The sequence below is a fragment of the Notolabrus celidotus genome, chromosome 7, assembly GCF_009762535.1.
Source record: "Notolabrus celidotus isolate fNotCel1 chromosome 7, fNotCel1.pri, whole genome shotgun sequence".
NCBI lineage: Eukaryota > Metazoa > Chordata > Actinopteri > Labriformes > Labridae > Notolabrus > Notolabrus celidotus.
This window is the reverse complement of record NC_048278.1, coordinates 31003740-31016643: the sequence shown is the minus strand read 5'-3', so window position 1 is coordinate 31016643 and position 12904 is coordinate 31003740. Positions and strand designations below refer to the sequence as shown.

General features: G+C 42.2%; 1 protein-coding gene across 2 annotated transcripts in view; it reads left to right on the top strand.

Moving 5' to 3' along the window:
- elfn1b (extracellular leucine-rich repeat and fibronectin type III domain containing 1b) overlaps window positions 1-12904 on the top strand; it is a 201049-nt gene that overhangs the window by 177147 nt on the left and 10998 nt on the right. The window lies entirely within an intron of this gene.

The window sequence follows — 12904 nt, the reverse complement described above, 5'->3', positions numbered from 1 at the left end:
TAAAGACGTCACTCCATCAGGAATGTGTGATTTTGTATGATGTTGAAGCCTTATTTCCGTGAAAGTCAATTACTCTGATAGAAGTGTGGGGGGTTGTAAAACGGACGAGTGGAAATGGGTGAGAGTGGGAGTCAAAATAAATTATCCTCTCATGGATGTCTTTGAATCGTGGAGACGACAGACAGGAAGACAGACGGAAAGACACACACTCGCTCAGTGTTCCCCGTCGTGAGAGGTGTAGTTGTATTTGCCTCCGAGCGAGCAGCTTTTTGATCTGTCTTCCTCTAATTCCCTCTCCACTCTCACTCTTTCTCCCCCTTCCTCCTCACTTCTCTTTGCTCTGTAATCTAATCTAATTCACATGACTCACTTTCATCGATTCCACAAATCTCATGTGTCATTTGCGCCCTGTAAAGTGCATGTGCGAGTGCATATATACACCAGGGGGCGAGTAGTTTCGTACTGCCCCGAACAGACTGCGTAATTCGGTTTGATGTGAGGTCCCGAGACGCAGAGAAGAGATTAATTCTTCACAAGCTCGTCCACAGTTTGACATCTCCCTGTCCTGGGGAATCAATACGCTCCATAGTAAAAACACAGGCAACGGGAATTCACTTTACTTTTCAATTTACTTTGGTACATTTAAACCTGGGCTATATTTAACCAGGTTACATCAGAGAGGCCTCACAAACACGGAGGAGGTTAAGTGTGTAAGTTTAAGATAAAAAGGAGACGGTTCTGGGGACTGTTAGAAAAACTGAGAGACGGAGGGCCCAGCATCGGAAAAAAAAAAAAAAGAAGGAATTTAAACCAACAACTTATTCAGAGCAATGACAACTCACATGGATTCATCTCTCACAGCTCCCATGAAGGCTTTGAACTCGGGCAGAGAAATGAGTTTCTGGATTCTCAAGCCTTTAAGCAGACAAATTTACACGATGAACTCAAAGCATCATAAAGACTGTCTCCCACGTCTCTGTCAGGGCTTGAGGCAACAAAGGGAAAACTGTACTCTACTTACATCCATATTTCTGTGTTACATAAATATCTAAATTATTTGAGAGCGGTCCTAAAATAGCCTGTTAAAATGAAGGATACATACAGCGTGAAGAGGGGCTGTGGATGAGAGTGTTTGCAGGGCAGCGGGAAAGTCTTTGAAAGTAGAAAGAACTTTGCAACTAAAGAAATGAGGAAAATATTCAAGTTGGACCAAAATTATGAGTTTTTAATCTTATAAAGCTATACAAACTTTAATGGTACTGAAGCTGTAGTGCATAGTTTTTAATTGTTAAGTTTAGGATTTACAGTTTTTGTGGAAACTGCATCTCGGCTAAATGAGGTAAGCTAATGCAGATCTGACACTGTTATTGTCGACCTACTGGAGCAAGTCAAAGCCCAGTGCAGCCTGATAGTGACTCACAAAACAAACAAATATTACTGTTAGTCTTATTTTCTGACTTTCTGATTTATTCTCAGGGGATTACATATTGTTTAATTCCCCCTCACCTGATGCATGAATCATGTGCCATCATGAAACTTTGACACAGGAGGCAGAATAAAGCGTCAGAAAATGGATGCTAGCTGGCAGTAACAGGTGGCCTAACTCACGAACAAACATTAGCGTAGGTTCCTAGCTAACGTTAGCTGTCTGATATGGGTCCCTTTAGGTTACAGGAAGTAAAAAACAGTAAAGCAGAGTGTAGGAGCCAAATGTGTGTTGGTTTGGATAAATCGTCAGTCAGCCGCAACACAGAGTACACACTACAAGTTAATCCAGTAGATTTTGGGTCAGATTCCCCCTGTCAGACAAAAGTAAGCAAAGTCCTGAGGTACTGATGGTTCTAAAAATGATCTTGCAAGATTTTTCTGTGATGTGAGGTCGGGGTTTTAACTTCCCCTGATCTACTCTGAAGAACGTTCAAATCATAAATACCAAACATGTTCAGTATTTATGATCTGATATCCTCTTGTGTGTAGGGGGGGACCCAAAGGACAGCTGAGCATTCACTCTGTGGATTGCCACCATTCCTTACCACCTGTTGCCCGCCATGTTTGTTTACTCCAAGATTGAGCATGAGAATTCTTTTTCAAGTTTCAGATATAATTCAAGTTTACTCTTTGGGCTTTTTAAGCATGTTTGGGGAGAGAATATGGGAAGACATGCACCACATTGCAACAGGATCAGGAGTCCAACCTACAACCAGAGGACTGTAGCCTGCTCTCCCAACTAAGCTAAACCAGCTCCCCTAATTTCCAGTTTTGAGAGCAGGGACTTTGGTTGTTGGTGAATGGACTGACTTTTGGTCATGTTTTTGCTCTCCACACACTATTAGAATAACACTTTTTAAGATGGTGTGCATCTCTCTTGGTTAAGTTGCCACACATAGACTGTATAAAATAATGGTCAGTTCCTCCAAAGTGAAGCCAAGAAATTTGCCTGGTGACAGGATGCAGTTAGTTCATAAAGCCTGCCTTCTAATAATAGCAGGCGAACCATGGGTCAAACATATTTAATCATTTCACACAAATCAACAAGTTGGTCCTCTGTTCTGCAAACCTTCACATTTGCTACTGTCTCCATGGTTGCTGTTAAATGTGCTTACTTCTTCAGTCTGCTTGCTTCCCAATTGGCTGTTGTTCTATCACGTGACAATCCACAGAGTGCTAACTTTGCTTTCCTCAAAGTTCCCCCCACACAACAAGACATTTGATTGTAAAAATTGGACATGGTTCATATTTCTGATTTGGTGTGGGCGTGATGTTCTTCCCAGTAGATGGGGTCGAAGTAAAATCACTCCAAACAAACCTCACACCACAGGATAATGTTTGTTTTACTGGTGTCTTTCATTCTTTTACCCAAAATAATTTTTGTTTGACTTGATAGCTGTAATTCTAACCATTGTTGTATTTCTGGATTTTGGCAAAGCCTTTGGTTTGGAACACCAAGTTCTGTTTAAATTGCAGCAAACCCTTCGTGAGCAGCTGCTTTGTCAGAAATGATAAACAAGCTTATGTAACTTGGTACAGCGGAGCTAAACTCACATTGGTTTAATAAACAAGTCAGTCAAAAATAATTGCAGCCACAATCTGATTTCGTGCTGTGCAATTTCCCCCCCGAAAAACAACAGCAAGAAAAAGTCACAGGAGTGGGTTAACTTGCGGGGTTTGATTTTAAAAGCTACTTCACTGACAAGGATGCAACAAAAACAACCAATAGACTGTCAGATGAACACTTTCAGCAGAAGCACCAGCAGTAGGAAATGTTGGGTTTGCATGTGCAGCAACTGAGTGTAGATCTGACACTGTGTGGAGAGAGTGTATACACGGCAAATAGTGAAGCTGAGATGATGTGAAGCTGGATTAGATGTGTTTGTCTTTCCTGGTTAAGGTGCTTATCATAGACTGTATAAAATAATGAACAGTGGGACAGTTCCCCCAAAGTGAAGCCAAAACTTTTGGAGCTCTACCTTGTGACTGGCTTCTTAACACCTGACTCCTAGTATTAACAAACAAACCATGGGTCTGAGTAGAAAAATAAAATATAAAACAAATGCTTTCTGTTTTAGTAGTTGGTTCTTATGCTGATGTTTTAAAAAGTTCAGTTTTAATTAGTTATTCAGTTCTCTAATATATGTACCCACGCTCTTATCTCACTGGTATTCTACTAATTAGTTCTCTGAAAGCAGCAGACTCAACAGTTGATAGGAGGCATGTCTAAACATACCTTACATCAGTCTATTAGTCCTCCCTGGCTGACACATTGTGGAGCTGGCTGTCTTTAAAATCAGGTCTTGTTTGTTTGGATGGAGTGACTCCTCCTCGGTCCCCCGAGCTAACATGAGCTCCACCTGGGTCACTGGTGTTTGCAGCACCTGGCTCTCTTGCAACCAGTGTAGTAGAAGTGTGTTGTTTGGTTAGGTGCTTTGTGAGATACGATTACTGGTCGTGGGAGTGGACAAAGTTTCCCTTCCTGCACAGATTTCAACTCACCACTATGTTATTGCTCATTAACTTGAGGAAGAAACATGAATGTTGGTATTTCCAAGACAGAAAGCTCACACCTGAATGAGGATTAGCTATTGTGTGTGTTTGCTGCACGTGAAATTCTTCCTCTCAGGATGCTACCGTGCTGACAGAGGCTGTAATGGCAATTTCTTGTTCAGGTTAAGATGTCAGCGAGATCTGAGATAAAGTTATGGAGAAACAAATGGTTGTCTTTAGTCAAGTCTTTATTATCAACACTCTTTGCAAAGAGGGAGAAAGCAGTGACAATGAGTGAACTTCTCTCAGTCAAAGTAAGGCTTCCTTCCCTGAAAGTGCATGAAAACAGAGTATCTGAACCAGTGAAAACACGTGTGGCATATGACAGGAAGCTCTTCCAAAAAAGGTAAAATCCCCTAGTCTAACAGAGATCATAGGCTAAGTAGAAAACAGGACACATGAGAGAGCATAACAGGATACGCAAGCAAGCTACGTAAGAAAGCTAGGATGGGAGTACAGGAAACCTCCCGTCTGTGGCCTTGGAGGAGTCCGAACCAGCACCAGTTTCCATCAAACCTCCTGTCTGCGATCTTTGGAGAAACTGCACCTGCAACTGTTCCTATCACTCTTACACAGACACATGAGAAAACATCTAACTCAATAATTTTCCACCACAAGGCGTAACCTCACCTGCAAAGTCGGATGATACATCTTATGTTGGCTATTTGATGTTAAGTTGGTCAATGGTATTAGTCGTCAGAGTAGAAGATGGCTAGGGCAGGAAAATGCAGACTTTAAACAGTCTAAAAAATGTTGATAGACTTCAAAAACCTGCTAAATTAATCCTAATCCTTTAATCCTTTTAACTAATGGTCGTCTGATGCCAGTTTTTCAGTGGCCCATACCGATGCTTAGAGAGCAGGTTGGCCAGTGGCACCACTGCTGGCACCTCGGTTTAACTATTGCAGTCACATTCTCCTCCTCTGGTAGTATCGACACAAAAAAGGCCACCTTTATCTTCATCATGACTTTCTTCCCAAAGGACTCTCTCTGAGGCACAAACACAGAGTAGATTTGCAATAACCAACACACACACAGAAAGCTCTGCATCATGGATATCATGGGTAATTCATCTTCCTGCTTTTCCTTCACCTTCATCATCATTTTTCTGTTGATGGCTGCTCACAGCTTTGTTGGCTGCTGCTGTTTTCCTCTCTGATATGGAATAGTAATGGGAGCTGTGGCAGAGTGTGTGACGCCCCACTGCATATTGAGATTGTGTGTAGCAGTGTGTGTGTTCTTTTCTCCATGTACCGTATGCACGTATAGATGTGTGTGTGTTATTAATGTGCTCATTTTTCTGCCTCGCTCACAACCTGCCCAGGAGTATAACCCATCTTCTAAGTGCTCTCCATCAGTCACTTCGAAGAGAAAAGCGACTGCAGGGTGTTACAATAGGATGCAAATGTGTGTGTGTGTGGATGGTGTTCTGCAAAATGAAACTAAAATCTCTTTCAGGGTGCTTTTGGTTTATAGCAGTTCGGAATTCATTTTCACGGTCTTGGCCTTCATTTATCAAGTCAGTTGTTAAGGTTGGGTAATGTAGCGAGCAACGAGAAACACAACCAACATACCCGTTTCAGAGAGCTTGATGAAAACAATAAAATATCAGTTTATTAGTTCATTTACTAACAGGTGGGCTGGAACGCTCTGGTATGTAATATGGCCACTTCTAAATTCAAGCCCTTAGTGTAGCAAGACTTCCTTACAATCAATCTTTATTTATATAGCGCCACATCACAACAAATGTTATCCCAAGACTCTTCACAAACAAAGCAGGTCTAGACCATACTCTATAATATATTATCAACAAAGACCCAACTTCAAGACATGATAAGATACAGTCCCATCTTACAGACAGGACTCAGTCTGATCTTATCTTAACCCACCATGAGCAGAGCACTTTGCAGCATTTAGCAACTTCCTTTAACAGGCAGAAACCTCCAGCAGGACCAGGCTCATGTTAGACAGACATCTGCTGAGACTGAGTCAGGGTTAGAAAGAGGGATAGACGGAGATGAAGAGAGAGAGAGATAATAGTAGTAGTTGTTGCAGCTGGAGCATGTCCTCTCCGTATTACAGTTAGTCTTGGCGATTCACATGGCACCTAAACTACATTACCCATGGTTAGGGGTGGGAATCCAAAACCAGATCCGACTTAGAACCGGTTCCAATTGATCAATTCCATTGGAATTGTACACCTCAAATGTTATCGATTCTTCTTAATGATTCATTTCCAAGCCGCGACGTCACGTCACGTCACGTCGCCGTACGTTGCATTACTGCACACACTCTGCAACGCAGAACTCCTTCAACCACAAGGAAACATGGAAAAGCGTTTTTCCTCTCCAAATTGAAAGTATTTTCCTTCAGGCTCCAGAGGCTACATCCGGACTCACATGGCCGAAAATGAGGCACAGAGAGCGGGAAAAATACCTCTGCGATGACCCCCGGAGGAAAAGCATTTTTCCTCTCCAAATTGAAAGTCTTTTCATCCAGGTTCGAGGGGGCACGTCCGGACTCACGCGGCCGAGAATGAGGTCAACCTATCGTTCAGTATGTTCGAGTTGAATATATTCATGTTCAGTCTTGTGCAGACATAATTTTGGAAAAAATAAAATGGTTCCTTTTGGTGTGGAAGACTATGTAGAACTACTTTTTCCCCCTCATAAAAATACTCTGGAATCGTTTGGAGAATTGATAAGGAATTGGATTGATAAGCAGAATCAACAATGGCATTGACATTGATAAAATCTTATCAATTCCCACACCTACCCATGGTGCACTAGATGAGGCTTGTATCCTTTTGCAGGCTCTACATGACGCTCATTTGTCTGTTTTCACTGGAGTGTAAATTACGAAACCAAAAGTCCCCAGAGCTACAGTATGTAGTTTATAAAGCCTGATGAACATACTGTAGGTAAGAGCATGGTGATGCACAGATGCAGAGGTTCTTTGTTTGAGTGACACACTGAAGTATTTTTTCTGATGAATGCATGTTATAAAAATCTGTATTATCCTCTGGTTTCTTTTATCAACTGTAGAAATGTTGAACGTACTGATACTGACACTAGATGTACGATACACACACCAACAAGTGAATAAGAGGAGTACCCACACTTGTTTTTTTCCACTTAAAGCACTGGATGATAGTGGGCTTATACATTATGCTCACATGGTGGCAATTTTGATATAACATCACCTCTGGGCTGGTAGTTTAAACGCTTTCAAAATGTCATACCACTATATTACAGGTTTGCAGAATGTGAAGGGAATATGACAAACCATAAACGTTCACTGCTTGCTGATCAGTCAGTAACGGAAACTGCATAAACTGCAATTAATGAAGAATCCGCTTGAGGCTGGCTGCAGAAACACCAGAAACCACATAGACACCAATTCAAAAAACAGCTTGGGTCTACGTAGCTAATTTCTCTATCAGCACACACTGTGCGGTTCCGAAGATATTCAAATTATGAGTTTTGCCCAAATAAGGTCAAGACTGACTTGACTGACAGGCGGGAACACATAGCCGTTGGCTAGGAGGCTCAAACCCCTAGGCTTTACATCACACTTTTTTGGATGAGTTCAGCATTCCCAATATGGCTCCCGCCAACGATTGGCTTCAAAACAGCGCTCAATGACAGATGGGTGACGTCACGGATACTACGTCCATTATTTATACAGTCAGTGGTGAGACCTCATGCTGGAAATGTGTTAAAAAACAAATCTTTCACAAATGCACGCTTGAAAGTTTGTAGAAATTTTCAGGAGCTCATCTCCCCAATTTTCAAAAGCTGCTTGTTCCCAAATGTCCCTCACAGTGTAAAGTCTTCTGTGTTGGGCAAAGGTTGCGGGACGGGAAGGGAGATGAGTCTTTTGAAGCAGGGTTACAACATGATGCCGGACAAATCAACAGGCAGTTTCTGCATTCATACCAATGCTACAGATGTGCAGGCATCTTTGCTGTTCTCATCTTGATTCTCCATCTTCAGCCTGAGATGCATTTATTCACCCTGACATGTGATGCTCTTCCAGGTTTGCACTAGTTGTATGATAAAAAGCATCATTAGTTCTGCCTTCTTGCCCGCAATTACATTTCTTGAGTATTTTCGATTGCACTCTTATGTCAGCTTACCCTGAATTCATGCATAATGTTTGCTATTTGGCACAACAACATATGCATATTTGATTTAGCAATTTATGCACCTACATAAAAGAGCAGGGCTCCAAGCACAAAAGAAGAAAAGAAACAAAGGAGAGAAAATCCTCCTGGATCAACAGCTAACTCTGGGAACATGTATTTTGTTTGCCCTTTGACCTTACCTCCAACCAGGTGTCACTGAAATCTGTTCAATAACAAACAAACTGGGCTCAAAGTAGCTTTCTTGGCAGATGTAGAAATAGAAGCTTTAACCTCCCTCAGCAGGAAACGATATATTTATTGTATTTTTCACCTCGACCCCGGATACTTCTGACACACAGAGGTCTGAGAGCATAATGGAGCAGTGGAAAACAATGAGGATGTTGTTTCCTGATGTGGAAGCTGATAACTCTCTGCTTTATATTTTGATTGGAAATATCCTGCCTCATTTGCTGCTGTTCACTCCTCTGTGACAGGCTGCTGGTGTTCGATGATTATGATCTACGACTGGATAAGGTTATTATCCTCAGGTTTTTAAGGGGTTTGATTTATTAGGTGCAAAACATCAGACTTTTTCTGTTTACTAGTAATTCTGGCTGCTTTGGACTGTGTGTGTTTGTAGATGGATGAATAAATGAGGATGTTTGCAGGAAAAGGAGTCACACCTGCAGAGTGACTTTGTACCCTGTGGTTTGGCAGAGTGGGAGAAAGGTGACACGTACTCCTGTCTGCTTCTTTGTGTGTATCAGAGTGTTGTCATCAGGCCAAACTCTGAACTCTGTCCAGGTTTTTTTTTCAGAAAAGCGTGGACATTGACACGTATATCCTGTAAATGTCGTGGCCATGACACCATAACTGTCACCCTTTCAGTAAAGCAAGGTTAGAGTCCAGCCCCGTCTCCCACCGTGTGACGGTTTGTACCCCATAAATCTTTGAGTGTGACACGACTGGAAAGCGAGCCGGTCATGATGCTGAGTGCTGGAATATTCCACTTGGTTGTTCTCAGCAGCCGAGCGAGAGGGCGGCCAGGGAAGGCAATGAATGATGCAAAATGTAAAAGAGGCCGACAGACTCTTTAACAGTTCCTTCTGCACATATCACGTTCCCCACTACAAGTGTATTTACTACAAAAGGAGGTCAAGTGCAAGTTGGTTACTGCGGCTTTATCTCTTTCTGCACTCCTGTGTCTTTCTTCTGGTCCTGCAGCCAACGTCGCTTCCCTCAGTGCAAAGAGAGTTCAGGCAGAAATCAACCGTCTCTGCATGTTAACTAAGCTGCGCAGTCTCCCCGGCTGCTCTGCATCCTTGTTACAACCCCATGTTCTCCGCTCTCAACAGTTTGTTTACCCCAGCTTAACCCTTGGTCAGCAAAATGGACATTTCCTGTGCATCTGTGATTTTCTTTGTTTTGAGCACGTAGCTGGCAGCAGTTCCTACCTTTCTCTGGTGGCCTAACTGGGTAGTTTGTCTCATGCTATGTGGGAGGAAGTCTCACCATCAATTATAGATTCTGCTGACTGGCTGGAAAAGCCTTTATGTGTGTGCATACACAAACGTTGACGTACGACTTTGTACATTTGTGATGTTGAGAGCTACAATGAAATCAGCAGATTCTGATTTCTTCTGAGGGAGAGAAAAACCTCTTTTAAATCACACTGACATTTACAAGAACACAAATTACAGCAGCAGAGCACTTCATGACCATGTTCAATAGTGCTATGTGTGATTCAATTCACTCATCTACACAGGAATTGTATATTCTTCAAAAAAAGAAGCAGTGTTGTGTATTAAATATCAATAATCTTAACTCTCTTTGACAACACCATTTCCAAGCTGCAGCCTGAGGCCGTTGTAGTGAGAGAATAAAAGGGTTAAAAGACTGAGGTCAGCTGAGTCACAGGTCATGAGGTGAACAAGGAGGGGGTAACAGGAGGTGAAGAGAATGGCACGGACGTTGTGTTCGATGCTTTGCCAAGTGTTACCACGGCCAGTCTCACAGGCTGTATGACAGAAGTGGGCGTAGCCACAATGATGTCATCTTGTTGTTTTTAAACCTGCTGTGTTTTTGGCAGTACGGAGTGAAAACTAACCGTGTGTGGACAGGAAACTGGATACCCACGCTGTGGTTATTGTGGCATGTCTTAGCAGGAGTGACTTTTCCATCACATGGTCGCCACCATGAAGTAGACCCTGCTGTTTCATCTGTTTTTCTCTAAACGGGACCGTATATGAACGTCTTCCTTCATTGAAGAAGACTAAGGGCTAGTTATTAAGACCATGAGCTCTTTAAATAAACATTCACAGAGGTAAAGCTTTAAGTGAGATGTAGGGTCACCTTCTCTTATACTTTCATATAATCCAACTTCTTTTTAGTAGAGTTAACCCCTGCTAGCCACTGGAGGGAATGCTGCTTTAAAACGCTCTTTCATTGGAGGCCAAGCACACTTCTTAAACAAAGTTCATCAAACCAAATAACCTTCTTGTTACTTTTTTAAAGTTTGGTTTGTAAATGGTAATGGACTTGCACTTATATAGTGCTTTTCTAGTCTTTCTGACCACTCAAAGCGCTTTTACACTACTCGTCATATTCACCCATTCATACCCATTCACTCACTGATGATAGAGGCTGCTACAGTAAGGGACCAACAGTGTTAGCTAATCTCATTCGTTCACATTCACACACCTCTGAACAACAGAGGGAGCAATTTGGGGTTCAGTGTCTGGCTCAAGGACACTTTGGCACGTGGCTGCCAGAGCTGGGATCGAACCGCCAACTTTCCGAATGATAGAAGACCGACTCTACCCACTAAGCCACATCCGTTTTTGATGATTTATAGTGTCATGTAAAACCTTGCATCATGACATGTGATGTGAATTCCATTTTTTTCCTAAACAAATGCACGCTTTGACAAGAGCCACATCTTTATGACAGCGAGTGTTGGTGCTCATGGAAAATGCAGTCTTCATCCTGGAAAAACACTACAGATTTCATTCAAAGGAGTCACCAGTTTTAACACAACATGAAAACTCCTTATAGTACCTTTAAAGAAGCTCTGACTGAAAAACTCAGCACTTTTGATGCTCACACTAAGAATCCTGGTGGATTCAGAGATTCCCCCAAATGTTGGGCGTAGCTCCACCAAACTCTAATTTAACAAATACTCTGGTTTGATAGTGAACAAATGCTGATGACGTCTCTTCAAGCCTCGGCCTGTATCAAGTAAGGATGCACCGATCCTACCTTTTAGGTCCCGATACTGATATCGATACCTGGCCTTTGGTATCTGCCGATACCAAGACTAGTCAATGCGATCCTGGTATTTATCTAACAATCTCTATTCCTTAATGTGAGGATAGAATCATGTGTTGGCAACTTCAGGCTTTAACTAACTTGATGGTGGACTTTACCTGGGTTCCCAAGTGCTAAACCAGAGGCTGGAATCCCTTAATTTCAAGGATCTGGAACAATTAAATCCAATAACCTGTCTGTTTTTTCACACTTTGAATCCATTTATAGAAGGTTTCTTCCTTCTTTGCAGTCGGCTACAGCTGACGTAAACTTCTTCCTTTGGGCTCCCATTATATTTTTTAGCGCGACTGCCATCCATTGAAACATTACCCCTGCACATGTTGCAAGTTTCTGGCAGAGTTGTTAGCAAAAGAAGCATGCACCTAATCTGCAGAGCCTCTGTAGTTATCCTCCATCATGCTCCACCGGGCAAAAATGCACAGACCGACTGACGCTGATAACGTAGGAGACACACATGGCTGTCGTAAACACAGAAAAGCATAGAACTGAGATGAATAGATCAGCCATATGGATCGGCCCCTTGTCACCGATATCCGATCTACTTTATTAAGCCCAATCTGGCAGATATCCGATACTAGGATCAGATCGGTGCATCCCTAGTATCAAGTGTTATATGTAGATAAAATACATGAGCATATACATGCTTAGATGCTGAACATCGTAAACATAAGTGATGCAAACCATATGCAATGTTTGTGTTATCACTGTGAGTAAAGAGTACAGCAGAGATTGGACAGATGATATTAGAGAACACAACATAATTATTTCATCTTTTTTTTTAAAGGAATAAACTAAGTAAATCTTCATGGGAGCCACACCAGCTCAACTTAACAGCCTGCTGATATATTTATTGCTTTCATAATACTATAAAGGGTTTAAATTCTATCAGGAGCTGTAGTAGGTACTTGTTTGTTTGAGAATTAGCACAGTTAGCACCCTAGGAACACATTTGTAGAAAGTAAGATCAAAGAGATCCTCATTGAGAGAAAGCACTGAGTCAGAGAAGCTGGAGGAAAAGCTGCTTGTCAGGGTGTGACGTCAGGACTTTTTGCTCTCTACAAGGACACAACAAAGTTCAGAGAAGATTTTTTTTCCCATTCACAAAAAAAAGCAGAGCAGTCTGTGCGGCTCAGAGGAGAAACATCAGCACCTCTCTGCTTTGCTATTCATCTGTAATCAATGAGGCGAGAGCAGCAGCCAAAAGATGATTGTGAGGGTGTCCAGACCTTTTGCACCGTCCCGCTCTCTCCTTCACCTCGGTGATGTCACATCCTGTTTGTTCCTCTCCTACGGCTGTGAGCAGAAGCTCTCAAAGAGAAGAGAGGGAGCCACTATTCTAGCAGATTCCCCAGACAGACAGAGACACATACATCCCTTTCTTTCTCCCAGAATCACTGCCTCTTTCTGTCC